The 21,708-nt window shown below is 39.8% G+C and overlaps 1 protein-coding gene across 5 annotated transcripts in view; it reads left to right on the top strand.

The window, feature by feature from the left end:
- LOC131691208 (putative polypeptide N-acetylgalactosaminyltransferase 9) overlaps positions 1–21,708 on the top strand; it is a 253,878-nt gene that overhangs the window by 40,428 nt on the left and 191,742 nt on the right. For 2 of the 5 annotated variants that reach the window (XM_058977438.1, XM_058977436.1), the window contains one exon: positions 9,552–9,612. The exons of the other annotated variants lie outside the window; for them this stretch is intronic. The gene's annotated coding sequence lies outside the window, so the exon portion shown is untranslated. The remainder of the gene's footprint in view (positions 1–9,551; positions 9,613–21,708) is intronic. 5 annotated transcript variants of the gene reach the window in all.

The following is a 21,708-nucleotide window of genomic DNA, read 5'->3' as shown; positions in this document are numbered from 1 at the left end:
CAAAATGTTTTTTCAGATAAACATTAATGTATAAAACCTAGTAAATATTGCATGCACACCGGGCCTGCCAGGCCCGACTTGCCTTTTTGTGCATGTCAAAAATTCAAACATAGCTGCGCACCACTTCATAGAAAAAAGCTTATACTGCATACACATTTTTTGTAACTAAAAAATTGTAACGTGCCGGGCCTCTGCGACCCGCGTGCCTTTTTGAGGGTTAAGCATTACAAAAAGAAACTTCAAGTATTAAGAAAAAATATTCATGATAGCAATTTCCACAACTCTTCCAAAGACGATAGCTCAGTTTATGCAAAAAAAAATTGTATTGAAAAAAAATTAATCCTCCTATAAGTGAGATCACTTATAGGAGGATTAATCCCGAAAATCATAGCAGCAAATGACAAACCTAGCAACTCTTGGTAAGTAGTCCGAAAACATTATTGATGTAAACTCAGTCGTTTCCACGCTTACAACCAAACAGCGTTTGAAATACTTAATATTTCAAAAATTACAAAATAATTTAGAAAATATACTAGATAAGCCGTTGTCGTAATATAGAAAGTTGTCCATTTTGATAATTTAAACTTTTATATAGAATATATCGAACCTGTCAGAATGATATTTTAAAGTTATAGTAATGAATTTGCTTTAAAAGGTTCATCCACAAACAACCAGAATTTATGTTGAAGATATTTCGAATGAAGGTTTTGTGCCTTCAGCAAAGTTATTGGCAAAATCTTGCTCTACAACTTTGTCAAAGACAATTTTAATATACAGGGTGTTTAGTTCACGATTAAGAATCTCTGGAGGGGTAATTCACTGTCATATTTGGAGAAAAAAAATCGTTCTGCACGTACCATCAAATCTCAACCGATACAGAGTTATTGAACTTTTTGTGTAAATAACCTATTTATCCTAAAATACATCTAACTCAAAAAGTAAAACTTGTATTTTAAAACTTCTAGTTCCATTGGAACGGTGAGAAAATTTTTTATTGAATGGTGTTCTCATATCTTTCAGTTAATTAATTTTAATTATATTTTAGTTGTAAAGTAGTTAAACGTTGGTGTTTTTGAAGAGGTTTTTGTTAATTTTCTCAAAATAATGAATTATGATTATAGCAATACCTATTATCCAAAAGTTGGGTTTTAGAACGATTCATAATTTGTTCTTCAACACCATATTCCTATCTCGTCTCGTTTCTTTGCAATTTCGTTACTGAACTTTTCTTGTAATCTACTTGCAAGTGCTTAAAAGACACTAATCTAAAAAATATGCTTTGTATTGTTATTTCCAAGGCTTCATTGGAAAGCTAAGAAAATTTCCTTTTGACATATGTACAAATATCTTTTAGTTAAGGGTACTAAATGACTTTTTACTAGTAAAATAACTGTAATTAATGTATCGTTACTATTGTTCATTTGCTGCCGCTTAACATTCTCTATAACTTGTTATTTGACATTTTATCCCTATCGCTTTTCATTTCGCTGTAATTTAATAGTTAACACAGCATGACCTTAACACAAATGTAGTGGGTTCGAAATCGTTGTTTTTGCATATGAAACGAGGTGATAAAAATGATTTTGCTTCGAAACTAAAAGAGATATTTGAATGGAGTCAAAGAAAAAGTTGTAGAACTTGCTGAGATGTTTATTATTTACTATTTTTAGAAAATAACGAAAATGCTAATAATATTACTAACTTTAAACTAATAAACTTATAAATGAATACTAAATTCACTTAACTGAAAGATATTAATACATTTTTCTCTGCAAAATTTTCCTGGCTTTCGAATAAAAATAAGAAAAGGTACAATAAGTGCCATACTTTTTCAATAAGAGCTAGTATTAGCGAAAATGAGATAAAAATATCCAAGTTCAATAACCCAAACACATGAAAACAAGAAAAGATATAATACACTATGTCAAAGAACAAATTATGCAGCTCTTCAAGCCTAACAATTTGAATTATTAAATTGGTGATGTTAACTATTAAGATTTTCGTGAAATGATCGAAAAATCGATCAAAATTGTTAAATTTTAAATAAATAACTGTGAAAAGGTTACTTAACCTCATTAGCCTAAGCATGTGAGGACATCATTCAAAGGAAAATTTTCTCACCTATTCAATGGATCTAAAAGATTTCAAATACAAAGCATAATTTTTGAGTTAGAGGTATTTTAAGACAACTAAGTTTTTAACACCAAAAGTTCAATAACTTAGTAACGATTGAGATTTGATGGTATGTGTAGAACAATTTTTTTCTCCAAATATGACATACAATCATCCCTCGAGAGATTCTTAACCATGAACCAAACACCTTGTATGCACTTGCAAAAAGTTGGCATATATATCTCATTTTTAAGGAGGTTAATCATCAAAATAACAAAACAAAATGAAAGAGCTTGTAATGGTCACAAATTTCTCCGAAGACATCATTGATCCAAACCTAACGGTTTAGGCGTAATTAATAGATCGCACGATTTTGGCGAAAAAAAAACATTGGAGCGCAGCGAAAACTCAAATCGAGCGCCCCAATTATCGAACTGCCATTTCAGCCATTCCATTGGGTAAAAAGAGCAGGCGCTGCTCTAACCAAAGGCTTGGGTAGGGTGATAATAAACGCAGTGAAAATATAGGATTATTACCCTACATGCTATTTTAAACATGTTTTCGAAGAGGAATCAAGTATCCTAAAATTAGGGATCAAGTCTCCACTAATCTACGCAATTTCCACTTGTTTGTTGTTTTCTAGAATTTCTCATAGTTCTTGTCAAGTGTAATATATCCATGTATTTTTTTATGATTATCAGTTATCGCTAGAAACTACATAAAACTACAAAAAATACTTAACTTTTTTATCGTTTCACGGAGTCGGATTGAAAAATAGGAAAGGGGATCATGTCTCCTCAGTCTTTCCTATGGTTCACAGGAGTTTTACGACTTTCAAATCTAAATTTCGCTGAGTACATGTTACAAAATCATGAATAAATATAAGTTCATGTACCTTTGTATTAGTGTCAAAAAAATTGATTTTGTTTGGCTAAGAAAATGCAAGGAAGACAATTTAGAGAGCTTACTTTTGGAATATCTTTGATTTATTCTCTCCATCCCAAAAACATTCATCGTTTTCGGTTTAGGTTCGAAGAAATAAGAAAACAACGGCCTACCAAAGAGTTAGAAATTTGAGACTCAGTAGGTCGACAAAATAACATGTTCAAGTTCACTAGCGCCTCCTGGTGGAAGAATCCCATAATATTCGATACACCATCTCAAAAGTTTTGATCTCATAAGCAACTTTGCCGAAAGCACTGACCTGCTGAAAAATAAGGAAACTGAGATACTGTTCAGCCACTAGTTAATGCTCAACCAGCCCAACATAATAAACTGAAACACGTAGTTTTTTAAGAAATCCAATCCACGCGAACCACATCACCAAACACCTAAAAGTAGCTTAGATGCGTGTAATATCTATTTTTTCTGTAGCTAATATATTTTCATTTACTGAATAGTGTAGAAAATCTCTATATTCTTCCAGTTTTTAGATTTACTCTGCCCTAGCATTATTCGAGCAAAATAAAAATGATCTATATTTGTATTCTACCTCTATCTATCTTTGCTTGACTTATTTTTCTTTTATTACTATATCTTAAATCAGATTCATACTAACACTCACTAACACAATAAATTGCATATTCCTTCATATACACTCACAATCTCTCCCCTTATAAACGTACAAACGCTCGTGACCTTCGCGATATCACAAACGCGAACATGCAATTGCAATCATCCACACATCCTTGCGTCCGCGATTTTGCCAACATTAAAATACCCCGGTAATTACAAACGCGGTTTCGAGCATTAACCCACCGCTCGCGCGATCATGAATCAGTCCCGTCCGGAAGTCTCTACCCTCGATCTTAGCAGCCTAGCCAGATGCCTACAGTTAGACCAAACAGAAAATGTCGCTCATACCCACTGGACAACACGTTCCATGGCGATATGACCGGGAACTCTAGTTAAACGGGAGCACTCACTCTCTTCTAGCATCTGAATCCGTACACTGAAAATTAAGTATCAGATTCACGGTCCGCGCAATCATCTAAAAGCACGCGAATATGCGGTTATAGAATCGTACTTATACATGCTAAGTCACATACACGAGACACACGTTAACATATAAATGCTTGAGCCCTTCGCGATCACCTACACGACCTACATCCGCGATCTCGCCAGCATGAACACGGTCATGAATCGGTCACTTCCGGAAGTCTCTATCCTCGGTACCACCAGTCTAGGCCCATGCCTTCAATTGGACCGTTAAAAAAGAAAGCTCTCGTATCCACTGGACAACACGTTCCATGGAAACATGACCGGGAACTCTAGTGATGTAGGGTGACTGTCAAAATTTGATCCGAACACCGAAAACTAAATATCAGAATGACGGTCCGCGTGGCCATCCAAGAACACATGCGAATATGTGAATGGCATACGGTTTCAAAATCGAATTTATACACACGAAGTCACATACACGCGAGCACACGCGACAAATACGTTAACGTACGAAAGCTTAAGCCTTTCGCAATCATATACGTACACTTACTCCCGGGATTGCGTTAACTTGATAACACCCCGGTAATAAAGTGAACGTTTGTTTTAGTACTTACGAAGTTAAAAACTAGGTCTTAAACTAGGCAACACATGGCAACATGACCGAGAACTCTAGTGATATGGAAGAACTCCCATTTTTCTAGCACCTGAACCGTACACCGAAAATTAAGTATCAGATTCACGATCCGCGCACAATCATCTAAAAACACATACACGAAAGGCCCACGGTTATAAAATAGAATTTATACATGTGAGGTTACCTACACGTTAGCACACGCGACATACTAACGCACACGCGATCGAACACGTTAACGTACAAATGCTCGAGCCCTTCGCGATGATCCACGTGATCGCAAAGTCTCTACACTCGCACATATCTGAACCGTACAATGAATTTCACATTCAGAATCACGGCCCACCGCAATTGGTCTTAAGCAGTGTTTTAGTGGGCGACATTGCCTGTCTCGTCTGCAATAGCTCCAGTAGGACAACTCTCGAAGGAAGAGGTCGCAGTTATCCTACGAAAACTTGATATACCGAATGATGGTTCTAAATGCAATAAGTTGTAAAGGAGCATCAGTCGGAACATGTACCAGACTGGCCAAATTTTATCAAACTGCATCCTTTGTTTCTAACTCGAACGCGAATTATAATTTCATGAAGTTTGATGTACAGTAGAACAACATTTATAAGGAAAGAAGTTTTGGATGTGAATATCTATGTATTTAAAATTCACCAGACATCCAAGTGACCAGCATTTAGGTTGTGAACCTTTTGGTGATTTTTTTACATTTTAGTTAAAATTTGACAGTTCGAAAATTATTTTGCCTCAAATGTTAAAATTTAACCGAGGGAGCGAACCATTTCAAAAGTTGACATTTGCATAGTTATTTAGAATTTACAGCTGCGATCATCATAAGCTGGTGAAGGTGTGAACATTTATCGATATTTTAAAATTAGTTTTTTCTTTATACATTAAGTATGACCGTCGTAGCCTCGAAATGTAAGCATCCATATCATGAAACAATCCAAATAAATCTTGACACAACACGTTATCGTTTCCATCTTTATCCCTTTATTTTGCATTGAAAAATATAAAAAAAATATAAATATAAAAACAACCTCAGTTAGGTACAGAAAATGTTTCCACCTTTTTATTCTGCACCATATGCAAAATTTTAATTATTGAGCTGTCAATTCTAACAATTGCTCTGTCAATTTTAACCATGCTCCAGAGCAGGGTTATTTTGCAAATAACTTTCGAAGTGTCAGATTTTAACCAAAAGTTAAAAATTTCGCCAAATTGTACACAGCCTACAGAAAGTTGACTTTAATCGTATCGTAATAATTATCGAATTACATATATTAACTACTGTTCTGCTGTTCATACTCCACACGAAGTAAGTATGGAGCTGTCAAACAATTCTAAGCTATTGATCTGCTATATTTCTCTAATCCCTTGGTAACCTTAATTAAATGGTAAAACTTCTACCATAAACAAGGGAAATGCACTATCCGACATAGCAAAGTCTGTAAACTCCCCGCTGTCCAGATCTTTGACGTAACTTACACCCTTAGCTTAATGAACATCCAATAACAGAAATCGAATAACTTTCTTCGCCGGATTTCAAAACCAACTTTGTCAAGTTGCAGTCAACTTTCTAGGTTTAGAGTTTTCCCTCCGTTTGGGTTTTCGGCAAAACATCTTCAGACGGCAGATACGAAAACTTATTTGACCATTTATTTTCGCTATTCCGGAAGAAAAACAAACACCCAGCCCAGCACAGCGTCTAGTTTATTCATAAGAAACCAAAGTAGGCACTCTGTTGGCTAAATACACTCTCGCGTACACATTGATGGTGAGCACTTAATGACGCCATTGACGACGACGCGGCAAAGCCTGCTTTTCCGATATTCAATGCTATTTCTAGCATATTTAGCCGACATTAGAGAGGTGGGCCAAGGGTCTATGTATTGATATGTGTATGCTGTTGCTACTGCTGTTTATTATCATTCACGATGAAGGAACACAAATTTGCCTAATTGGAAACTATCTGGCTTAGAAATTGTTTACCTTACATGAACCATTCGAGTGATTGACGTACGCGCGCAACACGGACGGACGGTATGGAAACTAAAACAAACAATCGTTAAATAATCCTGCTATGAAACTGTGATTGCGTTCACGTTGAAAAGGGAAAAAATAAAACGTTGCCTTTGACTGCATAGACTTGCAAGAAAACTCAAGTGGCTGAAAAGTGCGAAGGAAAAACTTTTCCTCACCACCCATCTCTGCGCTCAAAAACCCCCGCGTTACACACGAGAGCAAAGCTTTTAGCCAAGTCAAGGTTTTCTTTTGAAACAAGAAAGCTAGGTGGAATACAATACAGAAGAAAAGAGCAGCCACAGACGGTATAGACGCAGCACTCCATACCACCGTTCCAGATGAGCTAACTTTGTCAAGCGAGGTGCGATTTTCGAGCCAAACATTAGCCCGGCGGGCAAGTGGGCGGCGTCCCATGTGCTGTGAATTTTCCCATCCAGTACGAGGTGCTGACTTCCGATCATGGTTTCACAGCATCTTGAGGAGAGCCTGCTTTGTAGAAAAAAAAGAAAACAAAGTGTGCCAAAGGCACGGAAAACGCAGTCAGTTTTTTTTCTTCTTCTGCTCAGTAGGCGAAGATTAAATGCATCACCAGTTGAGCACGATTATGATAAGGAAGAGGAAAAAGTTGAAACGCGAGAAAAAAAAACGCTGTAAGTATATGAAATGTTGCTTCCTCGAGCCTCGAGGGGTGGCTAGCGTGTGGATTGGGGTGTGTTATGTAGGAGAAGTGTTTTTTGCTTTCTGTACTGCATTTTCAGTCTTATCTGCCGTCAAGTTTGCAAAGAGGATTACGAATCACTTCTCTGCAGCTGAACGGTGGGATTAATTAAAAATGAGTCTTTCCCAGAAATGCGTGCTTTGCAAATGGGAAAGCCTTGTAAGTTTGAGATCCGTTCATGATTGCTACATTTCCTTTCGGTGGCTTTAATAGATCATCAAAATTAGTACCTATACTATTAAAGCAAACTATTTTTCTGGTTTGTGTAAAATTGAAAAAAATCTAGATCAGCTAGCAAAGCTAAATTCGATGAAAAAAGCTGCCCAAAGTAGGCGTAGATTTTTCGTAAATCAAAGCAATTTGATATTGAAGGGGAAACTTGACGAGTGTCTCTGCCGAAAAGTGGGAACTGTATACGAGAAATAAAATTTAATATTACAGTTGAAGTAAACAACTTAGCCGCATATTGTTTGTCAGATCATAAAATTTTACATGTAACAAAGTAGGCATTTCCCCCCATTTAGCCTTCTGTTTGACTTACGTCAAACTGCTGGAAAGTATTTCGGCATGCAGTAACTCCCGCATTGGCTTATCAGAGAAACTCTCGGCACTAAATATGTGTGCTGTTGACTTTAACAAATAGATTGTGTTTTTTTGTCACCATTTATGACAAGTTAATATGCTCTGCATTGTGGAGATAAGAAACGCACGAGCCGTTGTGCTATTGCTGTTCTGGGGGTTTGAACGAGCGCCACTATCGGGACAATTATTGTGCTGCGTGGGTTAGGAAACCTTAACCCTTTAGCTGTCATTGTAATCGTTTTTGGTTTGGAATTCTGTTTGTCAAAACACCTGCTTCCCAAACCCAGCCGAATAAAAATCAATTACCTAACCACAGTAGGCGATGAAACTTTCCTGGTTTGGCATGGCCAACTTTGCACCGCTCTCGCCCAAAGATCAGCCAACATCGAATATGAATTGCCCCCGTATGGAACTTCTTCGCAATGCTTCCCCCCCCACCAAGCAGCTTTAGCTAAGCGATCCGGGCGAAATAATACATCCAGATCGCACAGTTATAGTCGGTTGTGGTAAACCTCTTTACGGCGAAACGAATAAGCGTAAACGGGGGGTAGAGTAACATCCGCATGAAATATAGATCACTTATGAATAAATAAAACAGTTTTCGAACGAAAAAAGTTTTCCAAACTGGCCGTAAAAAATCAAACGGCGGTATTCTTACATTATTCAGTGCAGAAGTTTGTTTTTCGGCTGCCTTTTGGTTAGCTCTTCGCCGCGGATGCGATTGGTTGACTGCGACGAAAATGTAAGTTGCCCAATTGCCCATTAACTTGGCCGCAATATTACCGCAAAAACTGGCCCCGGATGGATTACATGATGGAAGCAAATTACCGGGTCAAAGTTCGGAGTAATAAGGTGGTTCGTAATGATCATCTATCTTTCCTGCACTCGCGAAAAAAAAACATCTCTCGGTAATAGGTTAGGTAATCCCACTTCCCCCCGAAGTAGTTGAAAAATCGATCCCATCAAAATGGGGACGTGACCGGCACCGGTTCCGCCGCAATCGTGTATCCTGTTTCACCTGATATATGGCACACCTTCGAAATTACGATTTCAATCTCCCCTCTTTGTTCGGAGGAAGGCTATTTGAGGGTAAAACTGGTCATGTATTCATCTAAAATTCCAGCCAGGTGCCATCATCATTTATTATCTACAGTATAGCTGATTCCGCCTGACCGCCCGCCCACCGGCACTCGTTTGCCCACCATTTTGATTCCCGTTTTTCGATGCTATCGGAAAGTGTTATCAATCTTTATCATTCATTGTCGAACGAGTAAAGCCACTTTGACTTGTACAATTTCGTTGGAAGGAGCAGTAATATCATATTTTCTACATGAGCTCGTATATAAGAAGTGCCAAAAACGTTCAATTTTTTCCGATTGCTCACTCTGTGACAGGTTGATAATTGCATTTTTGTGACGGTCGGTATAGGATCGAAGCAAGCCGTTTTGGGTTTGTGACATTATTTGAAGATTCTCGGTTAGGGAAGCTTGCCGGGTGAGCAGTATTATTAATGCGATTTTTTCTTTTTTTCAGGTTTGTGATGGAGTTCTAAATTGAAGAAGTAGCTGGAAAAGGTGAAACGAAGCTGTGCAGGGTAATTGTTTCATTACGATCCATTGTCTTCAATCGTTTCAATGCATTTCAATCACTTTCGATTGAATTATAAGAATTTTAATTGTATTGAGGATTAACCTAAAGAGCTATTGTCATTATAGGAATTTCTTTTATCTACGGTATGTGTGAAAAGTTAACAACATTGGGTTTGTTGGTATGACCAAATACGAACAAGTTAAAATGGAATGCTCTGACAATTTTTCGAGTACGTCGTCAAATTCCCTAGAAAACTGCCAACACGGAAGAACAACAAAAACAGAAATCACTTAGAAAATTTAAGAAATATGCCCAAGGAGAATTACACATTTTTTTGAACTTTTCGTTCAATCTTTTAAATTGATAATATTTTTAGACTACGGAATCCTGACTGTAGATGGCATGCTCCGCGGATTATGAAAAATTGGAATTCTAGATAAATACATATTTGAATCTTGACGAGGAAAATTGTATGTAAAATTCTATTTAAATCAAACGATGTTGTTGTCTACGTAATATTAACACGAAATCGATTGGTTTCGAAGGCCTGTGACCATGGGCAGATATTTGTACCAATAAAGATGCCTAACGGAGAATTCGCCACTAAGTTTGTTACTACAAGTTATTATAGACAAGTCAACCAGCCGAAAAACGTTGCAGATAGGTTTGGTCAGTCACATCCCAATTACACAAACGCCGTTGTGAACGCCAGTGAAAAGGTTTCTCCAAGTATCGCTCGCAACGGGTGCCACTTCACCATATTCCAACATGAATTTTTATTGTAATCTGGTTTGGTGCGCAATGCTAGAATTAAGTACTTTGATTTCTACATCGATGTAATCAGGAATCTGGATTGCAACGTTGTCATGTTCGACTTAGTGTTACATGTAATTCATTGCAATGAAGTTTTCTGTCAGCGCTAAACTTCTCAACGTTACTATTACGAACGTGGTGCAGCTGTATGTATGCTTAAGATTACGCTCCAATAACTGTAATACCTTGCTTTCAATAACTGTTCCACCTAGTCTACTGCTGGTCTAATATGAGTAAATAGAAACAGCGTATTCCCGTATGCATAACAATATTAATTAGTGAAATTTCGCTAAAAGGATGAGCCGAATACTAGATAATTTAATAACACTTATAAACGAAATTAAAGGGAAGGGAACAGCTTGAACGGTTCTTGAGATATTAATGGTACCAAAGACATGGTTTCTAGAAAAACGCAATTTTGTATACGATTGCTTGCAGATTGAAATCGGTTTATTTTAATGATTTTATCTCCTTGAATAATAGTCTGATTTGTTTGCTATTTTTGAGCGAATATTTTTCGAAAAATTTCGCATGTAGAAGATATAGAATAATATTTTTTCGAATTATCAATTGGACCTTAACTAGGTTCGACGATTCGGTTTGCGCACGCAGTCCGATTTGCCTACGCGGAGCTTGATAACAACAGCTGAAACTTTGTCTATCGGTCGGATTTCAACGACGCCGATAGTTCAGTAGTAAGCGTGGCAGGTTCTCACCCCAGTAGGTCTGGGTTCAATCCTAACCGAGGTCGTTGAGTTTTTTTTTTAAGATGAAAACCTATGGTCATGGTCACTTCTAATACCACATTGCTGGTTGATATTTGAAATGGGCACTTACAGTAATGTTTCGATTATATCACGCCTATATATCCATATATGTAGGGTAAGGTGGGGCAAATCCAACCGTTGGGTAAACCCGACCCCCCTCTGTTACCGAAAATCAGAAGCACTACGCGAACTAATATCAATGGTGTCGTGTAGAGCATCGAAAATAATCATAATGGTGGCATGACAGCATTTTATTAATCTACATTGAGATGCTCAAACGACAAAAAGTGTGTTTTTACAACTTTTTATTTGACTTTTGTGCATTATTGCCTACATGATATTTCTGATTGTTAAAGTGATTACATAAAAAATGTAAGTGGATTTAAATTCTTTGAATAAAGTCCTACAAAGTGTGTAGATGAATTTGGTTCAACCTTTTTTATAACTTTTTTTAATTGCATCGTAATGAAAAATGACGCGGTGGGGCAAATCCGACCTCAAAACAGTAGGGTAAATCCGATCGCTTTTTTGCTAAGAAAATGTTTATTTATCAAATTGAAATATATTTTTATTGTTATTATTTATTATTTTTTTGCAATATGGTTCATAATTACAAACGAAAGACACAAAAATGTGATGATTATAGTATTCGTCAAGCAATTGCTCCCATGCAAATGAGAATATCATTACGTGCTACTGCTCGTGATTTTAGAATTCCAAGATTGACATTGAACTCCATTTTCTTCATGTTACAATTCAATAACACAACATTCATTGATTTATCATTGAAAAACCATAAAATTTGGGTAATATCTGCGCTAAATCAACCAAGAACATAGGGGGTCGGGTTTACCCCACCATTTTTGAAAACAGCAAAAATGAACATTTTTGTTAAAAGCTTGTATCTCAAAATATTCCCAAGATACGAATAAAACAATGTATATAGAAAGTTGCCCAGGAGTTTACCCTTTAATTTGGTATATAAAACGACTTGATCCGATGTAAAATGAGCATTTTCAGCCAAAACCATTTACTAGGTCGGATTTATCCCACCTTACCCTATGCATGTATCTGTGTATCTATGGATGTATCTATGTATTTTTTTATGGTAAGGTTAAAAAAGCTTCAAAAGCCTGGCCTGTAGTGTATTGGCACTGTGTGGGACTCACGACTCACGTTCGTGCCTAACCACTAAAAACATTACTTACTTTTTACGCCCTTCTTCCACACGGATCTACGTCATCGTATTACTTCGTGGAGGGTTCGTTGCGCTTTCGTCGCACCTCTTTCTGCTGCTCTATCTCGCTTGGTTCATGGAGTGGCACGACCTTGTCTCCGTCCATTACGTCGCCGTTTATTTCTCGTCCCTGTGGTGAGCCGTTTAGATGCTGATTCCATGAGCCATTCAGCTCATGTTTCCGTGAGTCATTTAGCTCCCGGCCTTATCACGATCCGCTTGGATAGTGCTCAACGGTGAACTCATCCTACTCCGACAGATAGTCGGAGAAATTTCCCTCGACACCGATACCCGCTTTCTTGAGCCATTTAGCTCTACTAAAATCTTCCAGCTTTACAGCTTATCCTACTCCGATTGAGAGTTCCCCGACAACGGAATTTCTTTCCTTACCGGTTTTTGTTTCGTGAGACAATTAGCTCCCCTTTTCGTCACGATTCTGTCGGGTAGTCCACGGCACCGAATCTACCCTATCGTGAATTCCCCGGCGGCCGACCGCTCCCGATACCGATGTACGTTTCTGTGAGTTATTAAGCTCCCCGACTCGTCTACTCGGTCTAGTCCCCGGCGGTGGACCTAGCCTACTCAACGGCCAGCCAGCAGATGCTGAGGTCCATCCAGCGATTCCGGGTAGAGCGTAGCTTTCGGTTCACTGGCGCCCCACGACCCACTTCTGGCTATTCGACGCCGTCTATTCGATCTAATCCCCGACGGTGGATCTAGCCTACTCACGTGCTACCCGGTAGAGTGTCGAGGTCGGTCCGGCGATTCCGGTGAAGCCTGACGTCCGGTTCGCTGGCGCCCCGACGACCCGAGCCCGATGCTATATCGCGTACTACTCAACTGGTCCCCGGCGGTGGACCCAGTCTACACCGTCGGTGAGTTTCCCGGTGGCGGAATTTCTCCCGAAACCCTATTTGTGGTTCCACTGCGGCGTTCCAACCAATGTCGTTACTTTGTTGGTTCCTTCGCCACTTCCTTTGCAGCTCGGAGAGTATACTCGTAATAACTCTGTTGAGAGCGTCCCAGATATGCTCGTCGCGGCAAATCTCTTCGACGATATTGTCCACTGTTATATCAGGCATACCCCTTCGAATTTTTTCGAATCTGGGGCATTCGAAGACCACGTGTTCCGGTGTCTCTTGCACGTTCACACACTCCGGACAAAGGGGTGACGAAGCGTGTCCAAACCGATGTAGGTATTTCCGGAAGCATCCATGCCCGGACAAAAACTTCGTCAGATGGAAGTTCACCTCTCCATGCTTCCTATGTACCCAAGTAGACACATTTGGGATGAGTCGGTGGGTCCACCTTCCTTTCCCCGCGTAATCCCACTCTTGCTGCCACTTAGCCAACGAGTCCGCTCGAACCAGTCTCCTTGCATTACGTTCATTTCTTTCTTGCCGATGCGCTAGTTGTCCTCGCAGCCTTCTCACATACATAGTCGACATGGCAGTTGTAATTCAACCGATCGTCAACCATCACACCCAGGTGCTTCAACGCGCGCATCGATGGAATGGATTGTCCCCCGACGCTGATCTCGACACGCTGGATTTGCTTACGGTTGCTGACCAGCACTACCTCAGTCTTGTGGTGAGCCAGCTGCAACTTGACGTTAGCCATCCAGGTTTCCACGATGCATATTGTCTCTGCCGTCAGCATCTCCATCTCCTCAAGGGTCTCGCCCGTTATCGTCAGGACAACATCATATGCAAAGTCGATGATCTCCACTTCCCCGGGCAGTTCCAGTGTTAACACTCCGTTGTACATAATATTCCAGAGCGTTAGGCCGAGTATGGAGCCCTGAGGTACTCCCACCGTTACCCTAATCGACCTCTGCCCCGTGTTCGTTTCGTAGACCAGTACTCGGTTCTGAAAGTTACTTTTCAGAACCTTGCACAGATAGTCCGGAACCCGCATTCTATGCAGCGCTACGGCGATGGCTCCCCAGTTAGCACTGTTGAACGCGTTCTTCATGTCTATCGTTACCACGGCGCAGTAGCGTTTACCCCTTCTCTTTTGCTTCAATGCTTTCTCCGCGTTCGCGATGACGATGCGGAAGGCGTCCACCGTCGATATTCCTTTCCGGAACACGAACTGTCTCTGCGATAGTCCGTTGCCTTTTGAGGATGACTCGTTCCAGGATTTTACCGAGAGTATCCAGCAGGCATATAGGCCGATACGATGCTGGATCTCCTGGTGGTTTCCCTGGTTTTGGCAGCAACACCAGATTCTGGATCTTCCATCTATCCGGGAAGTAGCCATCGTGCTGGCATTTCTGTAGGACTATCCTGAACATGCCTGGAAACGCCAGAATCGCAGTCTTCAGTGCCACGTTGGGGATATCATCCGGTCCGGGAGCTTTCTTCGCTTTCAGCCCTTTTGCCACTATAAGGAACTCGTCGTTGGAAACCCGATTATCACCTGCATTTCTACCATCTGCATCAGCCATGCGGTTGGGTCGTGCTTCGGGAAAAGGCCCTCCACGATAATTTTCAGCTTGTCGCCGCACATTTCGATTGGCGTCATTGGACCCTTGATCCTGGCCATAACGACACGGTAAGCATTGCCCCAGGGGTTAGCGTCTACTTCTCTGCACAGCTCCTTGTAGCAGGTGGACTTGCTTAGCACTATCTAACGTCTAAAAGCGGCCCTAGCCGCCCGGAATGTTATCTTACACTCTTCTGTGACTGCCTCAGATCTTGGTCTCTGAACGCGTCTTCTGGCTTTTAAGCAAGTAGCCCGGAGGATGCTTAGCCTTTCGTTCCACCAGTACGCCGGACGCCGGTAGTTCCTCGGCTTCATTTTCCTCGGCATTGTTATATCGCATGCCCTAGTTATTGTTTCCGACAGCTCATCGGCACTCGGAATTGGAGTGACGCTGTCAGCACGAAGTGCTTCCACAAAAAGGTCCTTGTCGAATTCTTTTATTTTCCACTTCCGCTCGCCAGTCCTCACTCTCGGCATCATTGTACGATTTCGCCGACCAATGGTGTAGTGGATGGCTTGGTGATCACTATGTGTGTACTGCTCACTAACTCGCCAATTCATGTCATCCATCAGCAACGCGCTGCAGAATATTACGTCGATGATGGATTCCCGACCGTCTTTACGGAATGTGCTAGCGGAACCTTCATTGCACAGCTTTACGTCCAGTTTCGCCAGTGCTTCCAATAGGCTGTAACCTCGTGCGTTGGTCAGCCTGCTACCCCATTCCACGGCTCAAGCGTTGAAATCTCATCCTATAACAACCGGCGTTCGCCCGACTAACGAGTCGGTTAATGCGTCCAGCATCCGGTTGTATTGCTCTGGTGTCCACCGTGGAGGAGCATAACAGCTACACGTGAATACGCCGTTTATCCTGGCGAAACCTTCGTGTGTGCTATCCACCATTTCTTGAACAGGGAAACCGCCCATCACTTGGATTGCCGCCATCCCTGCACTATCCACCACCCAGTTACCGTTATCGGGAGGGACACGATACGGCTCTGCAATAATTGCGACGTCGCACTTCATTTCTGTTGTTGACTGCCACAACAGTTGCTGTGCAATGTCACAATGATTGGGATTAAGCTGGGTAACCTCCATCATTATTGGCCTGCCTTCGCCTTTTTGTACTCTGGGCATAAGAAGCCTCCCGTCATGTGGTCTTTTTCGACCTCATTTGTGCAGAGAAAGCACTTCGGTTGCTTTGTGCAGTCTCAGGATGTATCTATGTATGCATATATAAATCAGTATCTATATATTTAAATGAATATATATATATATATATATATATATATATATATATATATATATATATATATATATATATATATATATATATATATATATATATATATATATATATATATATATATATATATATATATATATATATATATATATATATATATATATATATATATATATATATATATATATATATATATATATATATATATTCATGTATTTATATATTGTTTTATACATATATACATCCATCCTTTTAATCGAAACATTACTGTAGTTTGGTCAGGGTACAACTTTGCGGTAAAGTTAGTACGCGAGCTCGCTATCCTTTCAACTTTTCGCTCGTCGCTTATATCGCTTAAAAACTGCAACTGCTTGCTTCCAGCGTGGATTGAAGAATCGGAGACATATAATAAAAACTTCAACGTCGCGATTTATGTTTACTTATACTGCGTTATTCTATTCATGCGTGCGTCGATTGACTCCAGTTATTACCGGTTAGGTTCTGGAGGCGATGGAATTTTGATTCTCGCCAAGTTTAACTCTAGGTTAGATATACTCTTTATCAAAAGTTTTGCATGGCACCAAAATAAGGTTACTTATTTTTATTCAGGACAGGTGTTTCGCTTATTTTGGAGCCGTGCTGACGGAATAACTTAATCACCACGAGACAGGACACAACGTCCTGTAGATGGACAATATTGGGCACGTAACTGGTATTACGGTACCCAAAATGGATCGCATCCCCCCAATTTGCGATTTCGGTATTACCGGTACCACAATCCTAATAGAAACAATGCTTTGCTTATTGCTAAAAAAAATCGAAATTGCTTTTGATACCAAATTTATTCTATTTGCTTTCACTTGGTTAAATAAAGTGGTACAAAGAAAAAAGAAATAAACTGATCACCTTGTTGCTCATTTCTAAAATATTGGCATATTGAAGCAGGGAAAAAGAAATATCTTTTTACCAAAACAGCTTCTGGTTGAATAGAGTGGGCACGTGCTTCTCCCTGGAGCCGCCAGTGGAACTTGTACCGCTCCTCCAGTTCTGATTTTATGTACTCCGTCTTGGTAGACACCGAATGACCGCATTTAATGGTTTCTCGAACAGCTAGTCGTGGGTAAAGTACTCCGCATTTCGTTTGTTCAGAGGTCCTATTCTCACAGTCACGTCACTTAGTGACTAGCAGGAAATTTTCTTCTAGTCACTAGTTGACGTGACTGTGAGAATGGTGGCCCAGATAGCTTCTGATTATTTCGTAACTCCCACGCGATTCGGTCATCACCGTGATCCCTATCCTAGTGTGCTCTAGATTATTTCTTTCGGTCTTAGGTCTTCCGATAACTTGATCAACCCAATTGACTACACAACAATTGGGAAAAGTCTCACTCTGGGGGTACAGCGACTTCACAGATCACTGGCAGTGTTGGCCGATTCCTTTCTAATGATACCGAACCTATTTTTCGATAAATTCTATTCTGCTCGCGTTACAAACGAAACTAAGTGGTAGAGTAAAACGAACACACTAAATCTATACACGGTGTCTCTGGTAGAACAATATTTTGACAAAAAAATCAGTATCGCTGAAATAGTCACTAATTGAATGCTTAGATACTCCTCTTTCATCTGAGACTAAATTTGAAATAAGAACAACATTTTTTAACACTTTAACATTATTTTTGAAGATTGCGTTTCAATGAAAAGTTCTCAGAAGATATATCACTTTTAGGGGGATGAATCTTTGGACATACAGTATCAAAAGGAGGGGCTTGTTACGTTAGTGAATACCTCCGAAGACACCAATGTCCGAAATTTAGCCAATTTCGGGCTGATTTAAATTTAATATTTGAATAATTTTTAATTTACTGGGGGCATTTTTTGTCTCTGGCAGAACAATATTTCCACAAACAAATCAATATCACTGATGTACTCACTATCCGGAATTGCATCTATTTTAAACAAGACAAGTTTTGAATTGTTTTTCCTAAGGTTCTAGAACTTTTTTTAATATGAAAACCTGTTTTAATCCACCTAGAGGTGCAATTGTGCCTTTCTCATTTCTCCAAACTATGATTTAGTAGCTGGTTCGTACAATATAACATTATGGTAATGTTTTTCATTCTTATTACACTTGGTAAGTATATATAAGAGCACCTTTTTGCATTCATCGCGGTATCGGTTTGAATCGGAGTTTTCTATGTGATCGCACTCCACAACCCGTAACTCCGGAGCCGGAAGTCGGATGGAGATGGAATTTAATATCAGTTTCCGGGGACGCAACACCTTTCATTTGAGACTAAGTTGATCAAATCGGTCTAGCCATTTTCGAGAAACCAATATAACCGTTATTCTGAATTTGGATGCTTCCGGATCCGTCGATGGTGGCCAGTGTGGCCAAAGAGACTTTGAATGACTGTTGGTGACCTAGATCTACAAATTCAACAAATGTGTTCACATTTTGGAAAAAAAATTCACCTTTTTACATTCATCGCAGAATTCGTTAGAATCGGGATTTGCTGCGTGATCGTACGTATCACCCTGTAATTCAGGAACCAGAACTCGGATCCACACAAAATTCAACAGCAGCTGATGGACCTTTCATTTAAAATCAAGTTTGTCAAAATCGGTTCAGAAAATTCCGAGAAACCGATGTGGACAAATCAACAAATTTTGTTTTGTAACCATACTCTTCAACTCGTAATCCGGAACAAGATGTCGGTTGAAAATGAAATTCAATAGCAACCTATGGGAATATTATACGTTTCATTTGAATCTTAGTTTGTAAAAATCGGTTCAGTCATCTCCGAGAAACCGATGTGGACATTTTGTTAACAAATCCGCACATACACACATACATACATACATACATACATACATACATACATACATACACACATACATACACACAGATATTTTGCGATCTCGGCGAACTGAGTCGAATGTTATGAGTCGGTTAGAAAGTCGGTTTTTGGAGCAATTGCATAACCTTTCTATATGAGAAAGGCAAAAGAATAATATTTAGCTTAATCAGCATGAGTTCAATAGTATTTTCATGTGATTATATTTTGAAATGATGGTGGAATGGGTTTGAAAGTGGAGGGAATGGGGGGTTAGTAGAGTGGGAGTGGAGGATGCGTCAGAAATCCTTCATCTTATTTTGGTATACGGGATGGATGAAGGAAATGCGGGCGTGAGGGTGGTCCAAGGGGAGGGGAGTGATGAAGGATGGAGGTGTAAGAGCAAGACGGAGGGAGGGAGGGGGGCGGCGACGCAATACTCAACTGCATATTTTGTCTTCCATTTGAGACTTGACTTTGAGAAAATCGGTTCAGTCATCACCGAAGAACCGATTTGACTTTAATTGTGGAATATGCCCGGAATTCCGGACTTCCGGAATCGTCGATAGTAGGCAATATATTCAAAGAATGTTTGATTGGCAATCAGTGATCTAGATCTGCGATTAGAAGTTATTTGGTGACAATTTCAATAGTTTTTAGCCTCTGAGGTATTACGATTGTACCGATTTATATGGGAAATTCCAGTGTATCCTTACTAACACCCCTGTAACTCCGGAAGCAAGAGTCAGAACCGAATGAAATTCAGCAGCAGTCAATGGCATTACTGTATCTTTCATTTGAAATCAAGTTTGTAAAAATCGGTAGAGAATTCGTTGGGGAATGGGTGTGATATTAGCTTAGGAACTTGGCGGGTTCCCCGGGGGCGTCATGAACCGTCATAGGTGGCCAATGTGGTCAAAGCTGCTTTGATTGATCATTAGTGATCCAGACCCGCAAACTAGAGTAATGTTACATCAATTTTAATATGTTTTACATCATTTGAACATCATGGTGGTACCAGTTTATATGGGAATTTGCTGTGTGACCGCACTCTTCAACCCGTAACTCCGGAACCGGAAGTCGGATCAACTAAAAATTCAATAGCAGCTTATGGGAGCGTTATACCTTTCAGATGAAACTAAGTTTGCGAAAATCGGTTCAGCCATCTCTGAGAAAATTGTGTGAGTTTAAATGACACACACACATACACACACACACATACATACACACACACAGACATTTGCCGATCTCGACGAACTGAATCGAATGGTGTATGACACTCGGCCCTCCGGGCCTCGGTTAAAAAGTCGATTTTTACAGTGATTGCATAGCCTTTCTTTATATGAGAAAGGCAAAAAGTAAATATCTATGTTTATATACATAGGGACACTTCATTAATCGTTTATATGTCGATAAATAAAATTACCTTTTTTTTTGCCTTTCTCATATAAAGAAAGGCTATGCAATCACTGTAAAAATCGACTTTTTAACCGAGGCCCGGAGGGCGGAGTGGCATATACCATTCGATTCAGTTCGTCGAGTTCGGCAAATGTCTGAGCGTGTGTATGTATGTGTGTATGTGACCAAAAATGTCACTCATTTTTCTCAGAGCTGGCTGAACCGATTTTGACAAACTCAAACTTAGTCTCAAATGAAAGATACAACGTTCCCATAGGCTGCTATTGAATTTCTGATGGATCCGACTTCCGGTTCCGGAATTACAGGGTGGTGAGCACGATCACGCAGAAAATGTCGATTTTAATAAATTCTGCAATGAATGTATAAAGGTGAAATTTTTTCCAAAATATGACCACAACTGCTTCGATTTGTAGTATTAGGTCACTAACATCCATTCAAAGTCTTTATGGCACCATTGGCCACCATCATCGGTTCTGGAAGCCCCGGCGGAAGTATCCAAATTCAGAATAACAGTCACATCGGTTTCCCGGAGATGGCTAGACCGATTCAACCAAACTTAGTCTCAAATGAAAGGTGTTGCGCCTTCGTAAATGGTTATTTAATTTCATCCCGATCTGACTTCCGGTTCCGGAGTTACAGGTTGTGGCGTGCGATCACATAGCAAATTGCGATTCAAACCGATACTCCGATGAAAGCAAAAAAGGTAAAAATTTCGCTAAAATGTCTCTCAAACAACTTAAATTTGCTGTTCTAGGTCATCGACGGCCAACCAAACTTTCGTTGACTACATTGACCACCATAGACGGTTCCGGAAGTGCCCGGGAAAAGCGGCCATCTTTCAAAATTGACGTACTCACATCAGTTTCCCGGAAATGGTTGGGCCGATTTTCACAAACACTGTCCCAAATGATAGCTATAGTATCCCCACAGATGTCTATAAAATTTCGTACGGATCGCTTGGATGCGTCCGGAGATATAGACTAATCCATCCGGTCACATATGAAATTCCCATATAAGCCGGAACTAATTTTTTTTTTCAAAGGGGGGACCCCATGAAATTTCAGAAATCAAATTCGTTTTTGATGCCAAACATCTTTAAAATGCATGAAACGTCGAGATTTTATGTTATCTCGAAAAATTTTTTTTTATGAAAATCGACTTTTTGGGACTGCCGATTTCGCACCTTTTTGCCTTTCTCATATAAAGAAAGGCTATGCAATCACTGTAAAAATCGACTTTTTAACCAAGGCCCGGAGGGCCGAGTGTCATACACCATTCGATTCAGTTCGTCGAG

Source organism: Topomyia yanbarensis, chromosome 3 (assembly GCF_030247195.1).
Source record: "Topomyia yanbarensis strain Yona2022 chromosome 3, ASM3024719v1, whole genome shotgun sequence".
Classification (NCBI taxonomy): domain Eukaryota; kingdom Metazoa; phylum Arthropoda; class Insecta; order Diptera; family Culicidae; genus Topomyia; species Topomyia yanbarensis.
This window is presented reverse-complemented; position numbering and strand designations above follow the sequence as displayed.